Genomic DNA, 13,066 nt, shown 5'->3' with positions numbered 1-13,066 from the left:
TTTTTTACCCCTCATCAATCTACACACAATACCCCATAATGACAAAGCAGAAACAGGTTTTTAGAAATGTTTGCAAATGTATTAAAAATAAAAAACTTCAATATCAAATTTACATAAGAATTCAGATCCTTTACTCAGTACTTTGTTGAAGCACCTATGGCAGCGATTACAGCCTTGAGTTATCTTGGGTATGACGCTACAAGGTTAGAACATCTGTATTTGGGTAGATTCTCCCATTCTTCTCTGCAGATCCTGTCAAGCTCTGATGGGGAAAGTCGCTGGACAGCTATTTTCAGGTCTCTCCAGAGAAGTTCGATCGGGTTCAAGTCCGGGCTCTGGCTGGGCCACTCAAGGACATTCAGAGACTTGTCCCGAAGCCATTCCTGGGTTGTCTTGGCTGTGTGCTTAGGGTCGTTATCCTGTTGGAAGGTGAACCTTCGCCCCAGTCTGAGGTCCTGAGCGCTCCGGAGCAGGTTTTCATCAAGGATCTCTCTATACTTTGCTCCATTCATCTTTCCCTCAAACCTGACTAGTCTCCCAGTCCCTGCAATTGAAAAACATCCTCACAGCATGATGCTGCCACCACCATGCTTCACCGTAGGGATGGTGCCAGGGTTCCTCCAGAGGTGACGCTTGGCAGTCAGGCCAAAGAGTTCAATCTTGGTTTCATCAGACCAGAGAATCTTGTTTGTCATTGTCTGAGAGTCCTTTAGGTGCCTTTTGGCAAACTCTAAGTGGGCTGTCATGTGCCTTTTACTGAAGAGTGGCTTCCTTCTGGCCACTCTACCATAAAGGTCTGATTGGTTGAGTGCTGCAGAGATGGTTGTCATGTGGGAGACTCCCCAAACATATGGAAGAAGGTACTCTGGTCAGATGAGACTAAAATTTAGCTTTTTGGCCATCAAGGAAAACGCTATGTCTGGCGCAAACACAACACCTCTCATCACCCCGAGAACACCTGCACATTAGAGGCTGCTGCCTATAGACATAGACTAGAAATCACTGGCCACTTTAAGAAATGAAACACTAGCCACTTTCATAATGTTTACATATCTTGCATTACTCATCTCATATGTATATACTGTATTCTATACTATTCTACGGGATCTTAGTCTCTTTAATAATGTTTACATATCTTGCATTACTCATCTCATGTGTATATACTGTATTCTATACTATTCTACTGTATCTTAGTCCATGCCGCTCTGACATCGCTCGTCCATATATGTATATATTCTTAATTCATTCCTTACTTAGATTTGTCTGTATTGGGTATAATTGTGAAATTGTTAGATATTACTTGTTAGATATTACTGCACTGTCGGAGCTAGAAGCACAAGCATTTCGCTACACCCGCAATAACATCTGCTAAACACGTGTATGTGACCAATACCATTTGATTTGATTTGATTTAACAAAAACTTCGCTATAGGCTGTTGTAACATTTAAACTTAAAACATGTTTAGAAAAAATGTGCACTGCAAGGATCACTGGTGCGGTTGAATGCAGCATTGCTGTATGGTGCACTCAAAATGTATTGTAGTTGAGTAGCCAACTTAGGCTACTGCTCAAATCTTGCTCTAATAGGCCTACATCATATGTCAAACTCATTCCAAAGAGGGCTGAGTGTCTGCAGGCTTTTGCTCCACCCTTATACTTGATGGATGAATTAATGTCACTAATTAGTAAGGAACTCCCCTCACCTGGTTGTCTAGGTCTTTAATTGAAAGGAAAACCCAAAGACTGACACTGCCATCTGTGGAATGAGTTTAACACCCCTGGCCTACATGTTTCTCTTTTGCATTGTGTTGCAGGTTTAGTTTTTTGGTTTTTCATTGTCAAGCTTTAAAAACCGAGGCCAGACTGCAACATTTTAGTAGCCTAGCTAGGACTGTGGCACGTGTCTGTACACTTTCCCTCCGCTGCGCGCTATAAACAGGACACACGAAAGCAGCACAATTGAAGTTGAATTCACCTATGCGAGCGCATCAGGCTATAATTTCATAAAGTAGATGACTCAATTGTTGACTCATTTAGACTTGCTTGTGTGTCCTATTTGGCCCGCGGGCCTTGTGTTTGACACATATGCGCTAGCCTATTAGCCACATTATGACTGACTTGTGATCATTGCCCTTACTAGTTTGATTGTATTGACATTCCAAGCCTTAATTATAGTCGTCCGTTTTTGTTCAAAATATTGGGTCATTGAAACTGAAACGGTGCATCCCGAATGGGTTCCAGCAGCAAACAATGTACCAGGCCAGCTGTGATTTACAACCTGATTGCAATATTTTTTGGACTACCAAGAAATGTATTGGTAAATTATATTAATTATCTTATTCTGCCAAAAATACCTTGCTGTATCTCATGGAATTTTGATAGAACCTATTTTTAAAACCTCTCATAAAGCTGGTTTTGAAGCATAAACTGGGAATTTGATATTTTTCACTGATATTATGATTGTCTGTTTCATATCTGCAAAGTAGTTCAAACGCTGTCAGTTCCACTTAAAAAATTAATCAGCTCTTCCTTCATTAGTAAAATTACATTACCCTGTTGTGGCAAAGGAAGTCTTGTAGGATGGAAATTATGGAGGTATATAAAAGAGCTACATTGCGTGACTATATTGTATGCATTAAGCCTGTCGTGTGTGTTGTGTGGTGGGGCTGGTTAGGGTACTGGACACATTTGTATTGTCTCTGTATAATGGAGCGATGAAGATGTATTTGTTTTGTATGGTAGAAAGAAAGCATCCAGTGGGTTGGGGAAAAAACCTTAAGCTGTGGAGGACCTACAGTGCCTATTGAAAGTTTACACACCCCTTGTACATTTTGCTGCCTAAAAATGTAGTCTAAAAATTGATTGAATTAGATTTTGTTCTTACTGATGTACACAACCTATTCCACATTTTAAAAGTGATTTTTTTTAAAATAGAAAATCTTCCAAATGAATAATAAAATACAAAAACTTGTCTTGAGTGCGTATGACTTCACACTCTAGTGTAAATACTTGTTGGAAGCACCTTTGGCAGCCATTACAGCTGTGAATCATTTTGAATAAGATTCTACCAACTTTGCACAACTCTTAGGGAAATGTATACCCATTGTTTTAGTCCAAATTGATCAAGCTCAGTAAATTTGTTTGAGAGTCATTGATGGACAGCAATATTAAAACCTTGTCTCTGATTACTTTTTGGCCTAAATTAAAAACCACAGGCTTGGGTCAAATCCAATACCACACAACACAGAGTGAAACCCTTTGTATTTTCAAGTATTGTGGTGGCAGCATCGTGTTATGGGTATGCTTGTCACCAGCAGGGACTGGGAAGTTTGTCAGGATTTGATTTGATTTTATCTGTATAAATAAAGATTGATTTGTCACGATCAAAATAATTATGAAAGGAGGAAAGCCCAGTTAAAAAGTTTGAGGAAACCCTGCCTTAGTGGGATAGAGTTTTCAGCAGGTCAATTACACAAATTTTAATGCCAAAGACACACCAGAATGGTTTTCCAATAGCTGTTGAGTGTTCCTGGATGGTCCAGTCTCAGTCCTGACTTAAACCTGCTTGAAAAAACGATGGGTATATGCTGCCCTATGAGTTGTACAAAGTTGGTAGAATCTTATTCAAAATGGTTTACAGCTGTAATGGCTGCCAAACGTGTTTTCACCAAGTATTAATTCTGTGGTGTGAAGACATACGCAAACAAATTATACAATTGTTCTTTCACTTTGATAATGTGGAGTAGGTTGTGTAGATCAGCAGGAAAAAAAATCTAATTCATTCCCTTTTTGGATTTCATTTTAAGGCAGCAAAATGTGAAGACTAGTGTAAGGGATGTGCAGAGTTTCACTATGGACTCTAGGTCTATGTGGAGGATTAACTAGATTGTGTGCTTAAATATTATATGATAGAAAGCATCCAGTGTTGGTGGGAAAACCCTTATAAGCTCCGTTGTTGTGGAATACATTCTAAGTGAGCTGTAGAGGTGGTGTGACATCCAACCGTTTGTCACAGCGATGCAGAGCCACCAGGATTTCCTCCAGATTAAAAGTGCCATCCCGTAAAACCCTCTCCGCCTCCGTTGCTATGGAGGCCCTGCTTGGAAACACCATGGGACCTTCCACCAGTATAACAGTGATGGGAAAAAAATGGCTTGCCTTCATAATATTGCATGTTTGAAAAATGCTGCTGTCCTAAAAACTCACGAAAGAAACTAATAAATTAGAGCCGTACTGTGAATTCCTGGTAGGCTGCATGGTCCGCTGGGAATAGTAGACTTAGACGAACTAAACCAGATCTGTACATTCAAAGTAGAAACACCCCACTGGGCACAGATGGCAGTTCAACATCTATTTTTTTTATTTACATTTGGTTGAGTTGTCAACTAACGTGAATTCAATGTGAAATTAACATCAAAACGTACAATGTCATTGGATTTAGGTTAAAAGTTGGTTGAAAAAAATATGAATTTCCCTTACATTGATCCAATCAGATTTCCACGGTCATTCAATGTCATCACATAGATTTTTTGGGTTGAAATGATGTGGAATCAACGTTGATTCAACCAGTTTTTGCCCAGTGGGACACACTTTCCTGAGTGAGTGAATGTGTCTAACAGAAGAAGGATGTTCCTAACACCAGGTACTGCTGTGCTGCCTCCCTTTACTGTTCTACTCCCTGTACTAAAGCCCTTCCTTTAATTTTTGAAGGTCATGCTCAAATGCTACAACATTCATGTATATATACAGTTACAACATGGAACAGAAACTACAGTGGGGAGAACAAGTATTTGATACACTGCCGATTTTGCAGGTTTTCCTACTTACAAAGCATGTAGAGGTCTGTAACTTTTATCATAGGTACACTTCAACTGTGAGAGACGGAATCTAAAACAAAAATCCAGAAAATCACATTGTATGATTTTTAAGTAATTAATTTGCATTTTATTGCATGACATAAGTATTTGATACATCAGAAAAGCAGAACTTAATATTTGGTACAGAAACCTTTGTTTGCAATTACAGAGATCATACGTTTCCTGTAGGTCTTCACCAGGTTTGCACACACTGCAGCAGGGATTTTGGCCCACTCCTCCATACAGACCCTCTCCAGATCCTTCAGGTTTCGGGGCTGTCGCTGGGCAATACGGACTTTCAGCTCCCTCCAAAGATTTTCTATTGGGTTCAGGTCTGGAGACTGGCTAGGCCACTCCAGGACCTTGAGATGCCTCTTACGGAGCCACTCCTTAGTTGCCCTGGCTGTGTGTTTCGGGTCGTTGTCATGCTGGAAGACCCAGCCACGACCCATCTTCAATGCTCTTACTGAGGGAAGGAGGTTGTTGGCCAAGATCTCGCGATACATGGCCCCATCCATCCTCCCCTCAATACGGTGCAGTCGTCCTGTCCCCTTTGCAGAAAAGCATCCCCAAATAATGATGTTTCCACCTCCATGCTTCACGGTTGGGATGGTGTTCTTGGGGTTGTACTCATCCTTCTTCTTCCTCCAAACACGGCGAGTGGAGTTTAGACCAAAAGCTATATTTTTGTCTCATCAGACCACATGACCTTCTCCCATTCTTCCTCTGAATCATCCAGATGGTCATTGGCAAACTTCAGACGGGCCTGGACATGCGCTGGCTTGAGCAGGGGGACCTTGCGTGCGCTGCAGGATTTTAATCCATGACGGCGTAGTGTGTTACTAATGGTTTTCTTTGAGACTGTGGTCCCAGCTCTCTTCAGGTCATTGACCAGGTCCTGCCGTGTAGTTCTGGGCTGATCCCTCACCTTCCTCATGATCATTGATGCCCCACGAGGTGAGATCTTGCATGGAACCCCAGACCGAGGGTGATTGACCGTCATCTTGAACTTCTTCCATTTTCTAAAAATTGCGCCAACAGTTGTTGCCTTCTCACCAAGCTGCTTGCCTATTGTCCTGTAGCCCATCCCAGCCTTGTGCAGGTCTACAATTTTATCCCTGATGTCCTTATACAGCTCTCTGGTCTTGGCCATTGTGGAGAGGTTGGAGTCTGTTTGATTGAGTGTGTGGACAGGTGTCTTTTATACAGGTAACGAGTTCAAACAGGTGCAGTTAATACAGGTAATGAGTGGAGAACAGGAGGGCTTCTTCAAGAAAAACTAACAGGTCTGTGAGAGCCGGAATTCTTACTGGTTGGTAGGTGATCAAATACTTATGTCACGCAATAAAATGCAAATTAATTACTTAAAAATCATACAATGTGATTTTCTGGATTTTTGTTTTAGATTCCGTCTCTCAGGAGTTGAAGTGTACCTATGATAAAAATTACAGACCTCTACATGCTTTGTAAGTAGGAAAACCTGCAAAATCGGCAGTGTAACAAATACTTGTTCTCCCCACTGTATGTGCACGTGCTGTTCAAAGCTTAATGCAAAGGATATGTACAGTACTAAATAAGTAACCAAATGAACCAATTTCCCCTCAGGGATTAATAAAGTAGTTAGTATCCTAAGGGTGGTGTTGGTATACACTTTTAGATCAAAGGGTTCTAAAAGGGTTCAGAGGCTGTCCGCATAGGAGAACCATTTTTGGTTCCAGATAGAACCGTGTTTTGGTTCCAGGTAGAACTCTTTTGGGTTACATCTAGAACCCTCTGTACAGTGGGGAAAAAAAGTATTTAGTCAGCCACCAATTGTGCAAGTTCTCCCACTTAAAAAGATGAGGGAGGCCTGTAATTTTCATCATAGGTACACGTCAACTATGACAGACAAAATGAGAAAATGTTTTCCAGAAAATCACATTGTAGGATTTTTAATGAATTTATTTGCAAATTATGGTGGAAAATAAGTATTTGGTCAATAACAAAAGTTTCTCAATACTTTGTTATATACCCTTTGTTGGCAATGACACAGGTCAAACGTTTTCTGTAAGTCTTCACAAGGTTTTCACACACTGTTGCTGGTTTTTTGGCCAATTCCTCCATGCAGATCTCCTCTAGAGCAGTGATGTTTTGGGGCTGTCGCTGGGCAACACGGACTTTCAACTCCCTCCAAAGATTTTCTATGGGGTTGAGATCTGGAGACTGGCTAGGCCACTCCAGGACCTTGAAATGCTTCTTACGAAGCCACTCCTTCGTTGCCCGGGCGGTGTGTTTGGGATCATTGTCATGCTGAAAGACCCAGCCATGTTTCATCTTCAATGCCCTTGCTGATGGAAGGAGGTTTTCACTCAAAATCTCATGATACATGGCCCCATTCATTCTTTCCTTTACACGGATCAGTCGTCCTGGTCCCTTTGCAGAAAAAACAGCCCCAAAGCATGATGTTTCCACCCCCATGCTTCACAGTAGGTATGGTGTTCTTTGGATGCAACTCAGCATTCTTTGTCCTCCAAACACGACGAGTTGAGTTTTTACCAAAAAGTTCTATTTTGGTTTCATCTGACCATATGACATTCTCCCAATCCTCTTCTGGATCATCCAAATGCACTCTAGCAAACTTCAGACGGGCCTGGATATGTACTGGCTTAAGCAGGGGGACACGTCTGGCACTGCAGGATTTGAGTCCCTGGCGGCGTAGTGTGTTACTGATAGTAGGCTTTGTTACTTTGGTCCCAGCTCTCTGCAGGTCATTCACTAGGTCCCCCCGTGTGGTTCTGGGATTTTTGCTCACCGTTCTTGTGATCATTTTGATTCCACGGGGTGAGATCTTGCATGGAGCCCCAGATCGAGGGAGATTATCAGTGGTCTTGTATGTCTTCCATTTCCTAATAATTGCTCCCACAGTTGATTTCTTCAAACCAAGATGCTTACCTATTGCAGATTCAGTCTTCCCAGCCTGGTGCAGGTCTACAATTTTGTTTCTGGTGTCCTTTGACAGCTCTTTGGTCTTGGCCATAGTGGAGTTTAGAGTGTGACTGTTTGAGGTTGTGGACAGGTGTATTTTATACTGATAACAAGTTCAAACAGGTGCCATTAATACAGGTAACGAGTGGAGGACAGAGGAGCCTCTTAAAGAAGAAGTTACAGGTCCCTGAGAGCCAGAAATCTTGCTTGTTTGTAGGTGACCAAATACTTATTTTCCACCATAATTTGCAAATAAATTCATTTAATAGTCCTACAATGTGATTTTCTGGAGAAAAAAAATCTAAATTTGTCTGTCATAGTTGATTTGTACCTATGATGAAAATTACAGGCCTCTCTCATCTTTTTAAGTGGGAGAACTTGCACAATTGGTGGCTGACTAAATACTTTTTTCCCCCACTATATAAAGGTTTCTACATGGAACCCAAAAGGGTTCTACCTGGAACCAAAAGGGTTCTACCTGGAACCAAAAGGGGTTCTTCAAAGGGTTCTCCTATTGGGACAGACGAAAAACACCTTTTTGGTTCTAGATAGCACCTTTTTGTGTACAGTTGTCCCATCTGTGCTTAGATAATGATGGGACAGATAGTGATCACGCTCTCCGTAGCTGATGTGAGTAAGACCTTTAAACAGGTTAACATTCACAAGGCTGGGGACTATCGTCCCATAGCACTCACATCTGCCATGAAATTTTTTGAAAGGCTGGTCATGGCTCACATCAACACTATCATTCCAGACACCCTGGACCCACTCCAATTTGCATACCGCCCCAACAGATCCACAGATGACGCACTCTCTATTGCACTCCACACTGCCCTCTCCCACCTGGGCAAGAGAAATGCCTATGTGAGAATGCTGCTCATTGACTACAGCTCAGCATTCAACACAATAGTGTCCTCCAAGCTCATCACTAAGCTAAGAACCTTGGGAATGAACACCTCCCCCTGCAATTGGATCCTGGACTTCCTGACGGGCCGCCCCCAGGTGGTGAGGGTAGGCAACAACACATCCGCTACACTGACCCTCAACACAGGGGCCCCTCAGGGGTGCATGATTAGTCCCCTCCTGTACCCCCTGTTCACCCACAACTGCGGGCCACGCATGACTCTAACACCATCAATAAGTTTGCTGACGACATGACGGTGGTAGGACTGATCACCGACAATGAGACAGCCTATAGGGAAGAGGTCAGAGGCCTGGCAGTGTGGTGCCTGGACAACAACCTCTCCCTCAACGTCAGCAAGACAAAGGAGCTGATCGTGGACTACAGGAAATGGAGGGCCGAGCACGCCCCCATTCACATCGATGGGGCTGTACTGGAGCGGTTCGAGAGCTTCAAGTTCCTCGGTGTCCACATCACTAACGATCTATCATGGTCCACACACACCAACACAGTTATGAAGAGGGCACGACAACACCTCTTCCCCCTCAGGATGCTGAAAATATTTGCCAAGGGCCCTCAGATCCTCAAAAAGTTCTACACCTTCACCATTGAGAGCATCTTGACTGGCTGCATCAGCGCTTGGTATGGCAACTGCTCGGCATCCGACCTCAAGGCGCTACAGAGGGTAGTGCGTATGGCCCAGTACATCACTGGAGCCGAGCTCCCTGCCATCCAGGACCTCTATACCAGGCAGTGTCAGAGGAAGGTCATAAAAATTGTCAAAGACTCCAGCCACCCAAGTCATAGACTGTTCACTCTGCTACCGCATGGCAAGCAGTACCGATGAACAAAGTAACAGGACCCTGAACTTCTAACCTCAAGCCATAAGACTGCTAAATAGTTAGCAAAATAGCTACCCGGACTATCTGCCTTGACACTTTTTGCACAAACTTTTTTTGACTCATCACATACCCTGCTGCTACTGTTTATTATCTATCCTGTTGCCTGGTTACTTTATTCTTAGTTATATGTGAATGTCTGCCTCAATTGCCTCATGCAACCTGCACATGGACTCGGTGCTGGTGCCCCGTGTATATAGCCAAATTATTCTTACTCATTGTGTATTTATTATTCATTTTATTATTACTTTTCTATTATTTATTTTCTTTCTCTCTGCAGTGTTGGGAAGGGCCCGTAAGTAAGCATTTCACTGTTTGTTTACGAAGCATGTGACAAATAAAATTTGATTTGATAAGGAAATGTGGTATTAACATTTCTCATTTAAGGTCCTCAGATCCCTTCAGTACTTGTCTACCTGATTGTGCCTGTTTGTTCAAACAGATGTCGACATCAACAAGGTCTCCTGTAGCTCAGTTGGTAGAGCATGGCGCTTGCAATGCCAGGGTTGTGGGTTCGATTCCCACGAGGGGCCAGTGTCATGAGCACTCTCTCTCCCTGGTAGCAACATTAATTGCATTCAATTATCTTCCACTCTGCTCACCTCCCTCTCTCTACTCAGCCTAACTAGCTCCACCTGCCCTGCTCTGCTCTTGTTACCTGGCCAGCTGCACTGCATTTCCCACTCACCATCCTCACCTTGCCTCACTCTGTTCTAATTACTCTGCCAGCTGAACTGCATTTCCCACTACCTCTCCCAGTATATCAAGCCCTGGTTTTCAGCCAAGCCCTGTCAGATCGTCTTCAAACCCGGACCAGTAACCTGCCTGTCTGCGCTCTGACTCCTGTTTGTGATACCGATCCTTTCTTGACTGCCTCCTTGTTCTACTGCCCCGTCTATCCCAACCTGCCTTCTGGACCTCGACTACTCTCCGATCTTCAGCCCCTCCGGTAACTCGTTTCTGCCTTCTGTCTCTCACCACGATATTTGCCCAGCCCTGATCTGTACTTCTGCCTGCCATTCATATTGCTGTTGTGTGTGTGTGTTCCCCCAGGTCTCCGACCACCAGATGAGCGTGCCCAGACGTTTCACCACCCTCAGCCCGATACGCCGCTCCATCACTGGGGAACACACACACTAAGCACTTGGACTGGACACCCCCGGACATTTGGTGACCCCCGGAGCACAGGTACCCACAGGAGGACCCTGAAAGACCCCTGACACCCCTGGGACTCCTCTTCCCGCCTGTAACCTTGAATAAAGAACTCTGAATTTGAACTTGCGCTCTTGGGTCCTCTTCTGTTCGTGACAGCCAGTGTGAAAAATGTATGCACTCACTAACTGTAAGTCACTCTGGATAAGAGCATCTGCTAAAATGTAAAATGGCTACAATAGCACTATTATTCTTGGAAAATGAAGCATTGGGAAATGAACTTCACATCTGTTAATCATTGTAGTCTTTTGAAATTGGGTATTAAAGATATTGAAAGTGAATACACAGGGAGATTGGGGGAGCAGCTTGGAGACACTGTCCTGTCCATAGAGATAGTGTTACTTTACATTTTATGGCTCTGGCATGCAAACAGCTCATGGTCTGGAAGCTAGCCCAGTGACCTTGAAAAGGCACAGATAAATGTGTCAAAAAGCTTCAATTTGTGTGTTCCTCCACACCCTGCCAGCTAGCTATTCACCTTTTACTCTCTTTCTCACTCTCTGGCCATCTCTCTCTCTCTCTCTCCCTCTCTCTCCCTCTCTCTCTCTCTCTCTCCCTCTCTTTCTCTCCCTCCCTCCCTCAGCCATGCCAATGCTTTAGATTGGTTATTCATCATTCAGATTGAGTAACAAAACACACTCTGTCCTCCTCACCTATGGCAGATTCATAAACCTGGCGATAAAAACATGTTAGAGTAACTTGAGACACCGTTCGGTTATGACAATGAGTGAATAAACTACCAAAATGAAGTTGTTACAGGAAGGAGAAATGGGCAGCTACTTCAGCCAAAGGACATAAACAACATACAAAGTGAATGCATCCCAAATGGCACCCTATCCCCTATTCAGTGCACTACTTTTGACTGTTGCCCATAGGGTCCTAGTCAAATGTAGGGCACTATACATGGAATAGGGTGCCATTTGGGAGAAATTCAGTATCTCAGGGTGAGATAGTTTTCTGTCAAGAGACATTATGTACAATAGTGTTCACCATCATTGACAGAATAGTAGATGGTAAGTGATTTCATATTTCTGACAATAATTATTTAGAAGTAGGCTAACATTTGACTTATTTACATCTGGGGACAATTTCATTGCACTTGACAGATTGCAATATTTAATTGGCTATTATCTTTATAGCCTTTTTATGTACTCTTGTTAGGAACATAGCATACAGTAATAACAAATGGGTCATAAGTGAGCTTGAAAGTATAATTGGTAAATGGTCATTACTGTTGAAGATTCAGTAATTGACCAATTAGGATAATGGAAACACCCACGTTTTTACTGCAGAGCCAGCAATGTCATAATGTATTACAATTTACTAAAATGTCAAATCTATTGCAAAAGCATAAACTGCTACACTGATTAATTGATTGATAAATGTTGATTGATTGAACTTCTTTTAAATACAGATATTTGACATTGTACCAAGCAACAGCATTGAAAAAGGAGAACATTTTAATTGTTATATACCCAAATGAAACCACTCATTTTCATTCATACTACTGTAGTTTTTAAAGTGACCAGGTAGCTTTTTTACCCCAATAGTTTCTTGAAGTGAGACTGCCAAACTATAGGCTATTTAAAACAGCATTTGGCTAGGCTACATCAAAGTTCATTCATCACAATTTGACTAGAACAATTTAAATTAGATTATTCTGTAGGCCTATTTCAACTTTGATTCCTTATTAACAAACCTTCTGCTTTTATTTTTTTACATAGCGCTGATAAAAATACGCGCGGTGTAGAAAACAATAGCCTTTGCACTTACCTTTGATGATTGGAGCCGGAGGTACGCGACTTCTCCCCCTCCACTTCTCCACCTTCGTTTGGAGGGAAAGCAAAAACTGCCAAAGGTGTTTCTCCGCAGCGTGGACCGGGTAACCCGAGGGTAACGTTATTTTTCCGTTTTCAGTATCCTTTTCAGAAAGGGAAATTGGTGTGTGCCCTACACTACATCTGCTGAGCTCGCGTGTCCGCCGCTCGGGGTATCTGGGGGAATGGTGTAAAAGGGTTTGGAAACATGCGGATGATAAACATTACCGAGCAGAGGAGAGGAGAGGAGAAGGGGAGCAGAGAGAGAGGGTGGGGTGGGGGGGTGGGGGGGTGTTCACGGTGGAGGAGGGGTAGTAATTGCACCTGTCTTACCACCACCGTACAGCTTAGCTAATGTAGACTACGGACCTAACATGGAAAACATCTCCACCCTAATAAAGCTGTTTTGTAATGGTT

The 13,066-nt window shown here is 42.9% G+C and overlaps 1 protein-coding gene across 1 annotated transcript in view; it reads right to left on the bottom strand.

The window, feature by feature from the left end:
* LOC121577180 (SH3 and multiple ankyrin repeat domains protein 2-like) overlaps positions 1 to 12,825 on the bottom strand; it is a 155,502-nt gene extending 142,677 nt beyond the window's left edge. Inside the window, exon 1 of the mRNA XM_041890946.2 lies at positions 12,606 to 12,825. The gene's annotated coding sequence lies outside the window, so the exon portion shown is untranslated. The remainder of the gene's footprint in view (positions 1 to 12,605) is intronic.
* Between the last annotated feature and the right edge of the window lie 241 nt (positions 12,826 to 13,066).

The sequence above is a fragment of the Coregonus clupeaformis genome, chromosome 11 (assembly GCF_020615455.1).
Source record: "Coregonus clupeaformis isolate EN_2021a chromosome 11, ASM2061545v1, whole genome shotgun sequence".
In the NCBI taxonomy this organism is placed as follows: Eukaryota; Metazoa; Chordata; class Actinopteri; order Salmoniformes; family Salmonidae; genus Coregonus; species Coregonus clupeaformis.
This window is presented reverse-complemented; position numbering and strand designations above follow the sequence as displayed.